General features: G+C 38.6%; 1 pseudogene; it reads left to right on the top strand.

Annotated features, from left to right (window-relative positions):
* Positions 1-4,926, top strand: part of LOC109375096 (peroxidasin-like protein) — a 125,165-nt pseudogene extending 120,239 nt beyond the window's left edge.
* The last annotated feature ends 2,009 nt before the right edge of the window (positions 4,927-6,935 follow it).

The following is a 6,935-nucleotide window of genomic DNA, read 5'->3' as shown; positions in this document are numbered from 1 at the left end:
ATATATATATATATATATATATATATATATATATATATGGTCATGGGACGTGGAGTATAGTGTGGGAGTTGAGTTAAGGGAATTGTAATAGATATGTATAATATTGGGTGGAAGTGGGGTGGTGGATTGGGGGAGGGAGGTTGTCACTTCGAGGGGTAAATAGTGTAACTATTGCACTGTGTTGTACAGCTGAAACTAATTCTAAAAAATGTGTATTTCATAATAAAAAATAATTAAAAAAAGAGAGAACATCTTAAAATGTCATAATCAAGTATTGCCCTGCACCCTGCTTTTCCACAAACAGTATGGCATGGTGGTCCTGGATTGCTGTTCTACAGCCATACAGCCTATTTCTATTCTTATTGTGATTCCTCAGTTCATCACTGGGTGTCTTGGGCAGCTAACTAAATATCTTTGTACCTTAGACTTATTGCCTGTATATTTCGTATCATAATAGGACATACTTGCTAGTAGAATTGAATAAGTTAATACAGATAAATTGCTTCAACAGTGTCTGGCACATAGAAAGGGCTTAACTAAAGTGGGCTATTAATATCATTACTACTATTTTATGATCTTAAGTCATCATGATTGCATACATAGAGAACTAGACATGCCTTAGTTGACCAAAATCTCTAAAACAATTTCACATTTTTAGTGACTTTAATATTCTTTTTGTTACTTACTTAGTTGAGTTCACCAAAGTGTATAAGTCAATATTGTGTGCTGGTCAGTGAGCTTGGTACTTGGGATACAAAGATGAATAAGGCATCACTCATTCCTAACACAGTCTTTCTTTAGTAGAGGAGACAGTATATCAGCAATTTAAGTACATCTTGTGTATGTAATAGATGCACATTAAAACAGAAGGAACAGAAAAGATGGTAGCTATCAGGGACTTCATAGGGATAATGATGCCTGAGCAGGAATTTAAAAGTGAGAGGGAATTTCCAGGCAGTTACATTTAGGGATAGAGAAGACAAGAAGTGCCAAGACTCACAAACTGAGTGTTGCACACTATTTCAGAGGGTTTACTGAGGTCCCTAGGACCCATGCAAGGACCCCATGAGTTTGCAGTCCCCACCATAGATGTTGCTTTTTATAGAAACTACTATTCTAATAAGTAACTTATTTAAAAATTTACCTTGAATTTAGCACTGCTACTGACATTTGGGACTCACCTATTAACAAATTAGGAAAAGAACACACAGGTCCCCTTATAATCTGGTGATGGAGCTTTCATTCTTCTTGATCATTTGGAAAATGTAGCATTCTTAAATGCCCAATAGATGTGAGATTCATGGATGCTGCAGTGTTGCCTTGCAAACAGTAATATCTTTTGTCATTTGCAGAAAACCTCACACCATGAGTGATCTACTGGCTCAGTTTCGTTATCCTCGTGACCCCCTTACCGTGGAGACAGCAAGAGCTGGGGATATTTTTGAGCACACACTTCAGCTGATCCAGGAATATGTAAAGCAGGGGCTCACTGTTTATTTGGAGGGCAAAGGTCAGCCTTCAGAAGCATTCTGTTCTAAATCTACTGCCTATAACAAAACTGACTACCCCCTCAACTCTTAATCTCCAAATCATCATGTCATTTACAAATTAATTTACTCACTACTTTTATCAAGTGAATGCAGATGTTCTCTTATTGGAACTATAATTCAAAAGTAGAGATGGTAAATATATATTCAAACTTATCAACTTTTGCCAGTTATATATAGCAAGTAAATCTAGGGGACCTATGTGAACTTACTTTTGGAATACAAAGAATACTAGTACTTTGTGTAGAAAGTTCTTTATCTCCAGGGTAATGTTTCTTTACTTATCATTGTGATCACCTAAGTCGTTCAGTGAATTCACATGAATTCCTCCTTCCACCTATAACATATGCATCTCTGTTCCCTCAGGTTTTTTTGTTTTTTTGCTATACTCAATGTGACACTTTGCTATACACTATTTATGCTGAGTGTAACAACAACATCTACAGGTTTACCTTTCTTTAGTCCCCTTCAGAAAATAATCTGAGAAGTGATGTTGAAGGCCTATTTGTGTGCTTGGCTCACCCCTTAGTGCTCTAAACAATTCTCCAAAGTATATTTGACAACCCCTAGTGGACCACTATGTCTTGGATTTTTAGTTTCTCTAACTAAACTACCCAAGTGAAATCATATTAGTCCATATTAGTACTTTAATTAAACCTCCAGACATTTTGAATCATATCAGGTATGACTTAGTTATGGTCAGGTCTGCTGAAAAACCTTATGCATCTTTCTTCAGATCCAGGTGAAGGTAAAGCCCATGAGTCTTTCTGGAGTTCTTCGAGTTCAAATTTCCAGAAATAACTTAGTCTAAATCCATAACTAGAAAATTAGAAGCAATCACTATCTATGGAGATATTGCTTTGCTAAAATGGGCATCCCAAGTACATGATGTTCATTATACCAAATTGAATATATCTTCTCATGTAAAGTATTCAAGAACATTAGCAATTTTTTCCCACAAAAAATCACTATGCTATTTTACCACTTTTTCATTATTTTTAAAGTTAAAGTCCTTTTCCTTTTTCCCAGGAGCAGCTTGCCCTAAAAGTGAACTCAGTATCCATGTCTTGGTATACAGAAAAATTATTGTCTCTGTCCATGATTAAGATGTCTCAGGGTCCAGCCAGGGACAGACTTACACAGATAAAAGACAAATGGTCCTGGTGTCATTAGTTAGTTCCTGATGATTAAAGAGGGATAATAACTCTTACCAAGCAAGACTAAATGAATAATTTTTTGCAGATTTCAGATAATGCTGCAATTTGAACCTCTTTTAAAAGTGTAGCTCCAAGGCACCCTCAGGTTGTGTTGCCATTCCCTGCAGAATGACAGCTTGTGGTAGTTTAAAAGTTACTTCTTAATCCCCTCATGTCAAGTATCTTTGGGTTAACATTCACAAAACCCACACTGGCACATCTTAGATTCTGTCTTCTAGGAGCATAAAACCTACAAGAAAGAATTCTGAAATGGAAAAAATTATTATAGTCCTGTGATGATGATTAACAAGTCCTTACCAACATTATATTGGTAAAAGTACAGAACTGATTTAGGCAGGAACGGGAACATATTTCTCTTTCCTTTTTGTTCATTCCAGCAATCAGTCATTGCTCATAACAAATGTCACCAAGCAACACCCCTGTTTCCTAAAACTGTTATATAACTCTCTTTCCTCTATTTTTATTAGAGCCTTTAGTTTTGCCCTAATGAAATGTTGTTTGACGTAATGGTTTCTGCTCACCCAAAGTGACGGTTCCCCACTGCGCCAAGAATTTGAGGTTCTTCCCTCTCCCCACCTCAAGGACACCTTTCTTCATTGCTCTCGCTGCTCTACATTGCAGAATTCTGCTACAATGACATGGTGTCCCGTGCTACCCCAGCCTCATCGCCAGTTTATTTGGGCGCAAAGCCCACAGGCACATGCCAAACTGCTCTGACGTGTTTTCTTCAGAAGTACTGAGCCCAGGACAGAACTTGCAACAACCTGCAGCACCCCACATGAGCCATGGCTCTGACCGCCTTTGAACTCATGCTGAAACCGGCCTATGAGAAGGGCTTCAACTTGCCTGGCGGGGTTGGCCACCACGCTCTGCCCAGTTGGTATCCCCTTCCGTTGCTCAGGTTGGTCTTTACTGGAGTTGGCAGTGATGGTAGCTGTCACCCACGACAATAGATACACACACATGCTCATGCACTGGGGCCAATTTTTAGATCACGATTTGGACCACATGATGCCAGCGTTGAGCGTGTCTCGCTATTCTGATGGGCAGCCATGCAGCTCCGTGTGTACTAATGACCTTCCTTGTTTCCCCATTGTCATTCCTCACACTGAACCTCAGGGGACCCGTGTACCATGTATATTCTTTGCACCCTCCAGCCCTGTGTGTGGCAGCAGCACAACCTCCTTGGTGAAGAACTCAGTGTACGCCTGAGAACAGATTAACGAGCTCACAGCATACATTGATGCCTCTAATGTTTACAGAAGCTCAGAATGAAAATCTCAAGTTCTCAGAGGCCACTCAGAACCCCAGGGGTTCCTGAGGACAGGCTTACCTTGGGCCCTTTCAGGAAAGCACTTACTGTCCTTTTCTACAGTCCCACCTACTGAGTGCACAAGACATAAGCAAGACAGCCACAACTCCTCTTTCCTGGCCTGCGACCACAGGGCCAACAAACAGCCAAATCTCACAGCCATGCATACGTTGTGGTTTCGGAAACACAACAGGGTTGCTACAGAGCTGTCTGCCCTCAATCCCCACTGGGATGAAAATACCCTTTATCAGGAAACCAGGAAGATTGTTGGTGCTGTGCCACAGCACATCAACTACAGCCTCTCTCTGCCCAAGATCCTGGGGAAGCCTCGCATGAAGATGCTGAAGGATTACCAGGGCTACAGCACTAATGTGAATGCAGGCATCATGAACTCATCTGCTACTGCTGCCCTCAGATTTGGCCACACATTAGTCAATCCTACTCTTTATCAACTAAATGACACCTTTGGTGAAATCCCTGAAGGCCACCTTCCACTCCACAAAGCTTTCTTCTCACCATCCAGAATAATTGAGGAAGGTGGGATAGATCCACTCCTTCAGGGGCTCTTTGGTGTGGCTGCTAAGTCATGGGGGCCCTCTCAACATCTCAGCCTGGAGTTGATTCTCCACTGTCCATTTTGTGGCCCTGGATTTGGCTGCCAGCAACATTCAAAGGGGAGAAGACTACTGGATACCTCCATATGTTGACTTCAGAATTTTCTGTAATTTTGATGTCTGTTGAAAATTTCAAGGATCTACAAAATGAAATTAAAGAATCAGAGATTAGACAAAAACTGAAAAAGTACATATGTAAATGTTGCCTGGATTTAACAATTTCTTGGAAGAGGTAGAAGTGTTAAAGGGCATTTTGTGTGGATGGAATTTTGTTTTCCTGGTGATCTTATTGCAGAGTCTTTAGTAATTGTTATTGTGGGAGAAGTTAAATATTAAAGGAAGGATTTCCATAGACTAAAATATTTCATTTTACCTATTTGCCTATCCACTTCCTTTGTAAGTATAAATATTGCTACTTCCTATAACTTGCTAGTACATCTGAACTAGGAGAAGTTGGCATGTCTAGCTCATTCACGTTCTATGGTTATCCAAGCATGGCCCTTTCATTGTTATGGAAAAGTCATAAATTCTAATATAAAGCTTTTTAGTAAACTGGCTCATCACACAAGCTTTCTTAGGCAGAGTAAAGTAGTGGAATGAAAACACATGCATCTCTATATCTATATCTATCTATCTATATTTATCTATTATCTATCTATCTATTCAAAAGAATAAATAATTCTAAATTTATCATCAAAATATAAGTAAGGACCTTTTCACTGTGCCATTAATGCCTGTCAGTAAAGTATCAGTAATATTTTCTCTAAATGTGAGATTCAAAATTTCTTTTTAGTTACAAGTATAAAACATTTCCAGGGATGATCTTTAACTGTTCTTCATCCTCACCACACCTCATCCCTTAAAATATTAAAAAAAAACATTGAATCACAAAGTTTTGTCTGTAGTAGGCTAAATATAGAAGACTAACATATTTATCAATAGATTAAGATATATTAATATGAAATCTTTCAGAGAAGTTTAAAATTGTTTGCAAATTATGGAGCTAATTGTCATTATTAGGTTCTTTTTTGTAATACCAAGAATATAAATATTTTTATGCCACAAGAATTTGTCTCATGTTTATGTTGACTATCAAACTGTGTAATGTATCAAACTGTATAATGTATCAAACTGTATAATGACTCAGGCAGTGTTAGGCTGGAGTATAGATGAGGGCCCTCCACTGCAGGTCAGATGGCTGTAGCGAACTGTGACTGGCCTTTGAGATGGACAGTGGCCCAAAACCCTGAGAAAATGTGTAATATATTTAAAAAAAATCAAAGTATCATGCAGGTTGAATTTACAAGTTTCTACTTGAAAGAACATTGATTTTTGGATTCATAGATTGGTTTAAATTTCTATTTTTATTTAGTGCTGAGAGCTTGTGAAAAGTAATTAAATAGTTTTGACTCAGAATATCTATAAAATGAGAAAGTATTGGCTCTTTCTCAGAGTTGTTTAAAGATTAAGTTATATAAAATGTATCAAATACCTAGCTTAATTCTGGTGCATCATGGGTAATCAATAAGTGTTATCTGCAGAGAGTATTATTATATGATTGTCATTTCAGTTGTTGGCATCATTATTATATTGCACAGCAGCTATGATCTAGCCCTGTGTTAGGGGCTGAGGCCAGAGATGGAGGAAATAGCATAATGTAGAGCCTTCCTGTTTGCAGGGAAGGCAGGGAGCTGCTGTAATCATTGTGAAAAGCTGTCATAGAGATGGGGACTGAATGTCATGGGAGCACAGAGCTCAGATATGGAAGCTATGTGGAAGATAAACAGCAAGCTACTGATAAAAAAAGTCATTTGATGTGGTCTTGGAATTTTCTGTGTGTGATAAATTAGATGATTCCTTGCATTCCAGTGAGAGGGATGGAAGTAGGGAAGTGTGGGGTTAAATGGCAGAAGGAGAGAATAGAAAGATGATAGGGGACAGTTTTTCAAGGGCCTTGTGTGCCATGCAAAAGAATTAGATCTTCATCCTGTGTTGAACTCTAAAGCAGGAGAGTGACCTGAGGCAACACTTTTCCAAGAAATAGTAGCTGGCAGGAATTTGTAAGATGTAGTGGAAAGAGGAGACGCTAGCAACAAGGAATTCTACAGTTACTGCAGCAGTTCAGATGAAGCAAAAAGACAGCTTAGATACAGGCTTGTGGCAGTATATGCATTACTATTAGTATTTTAAATGTTTCTTATAGACACATCATCTCTATTGATAAAGCTGGGGACAACACTTGCTT

Source organism: Hipposideros armiger, unplaced genomic scaffold (genome assembly GCF_001890085.2).
Source record: "Hipposideros armiger isolate ML-2016 unplaced genomic scaffold, ASM189008v1 scaffold_898, whole genome shotgun sequence".
Classification (NCBI taxonomy): domain Eukaryota; kingdom Metazoa; phylum Chordata; class Mammalia; order Chiroptera; family Hipposideridae; genus Hipposideros; species Hipposideros armiger.
Note: the sequence above shows the minus strand (reverse complement) of the source record. Positions and strands in the feature narration are given on the sequence as shown.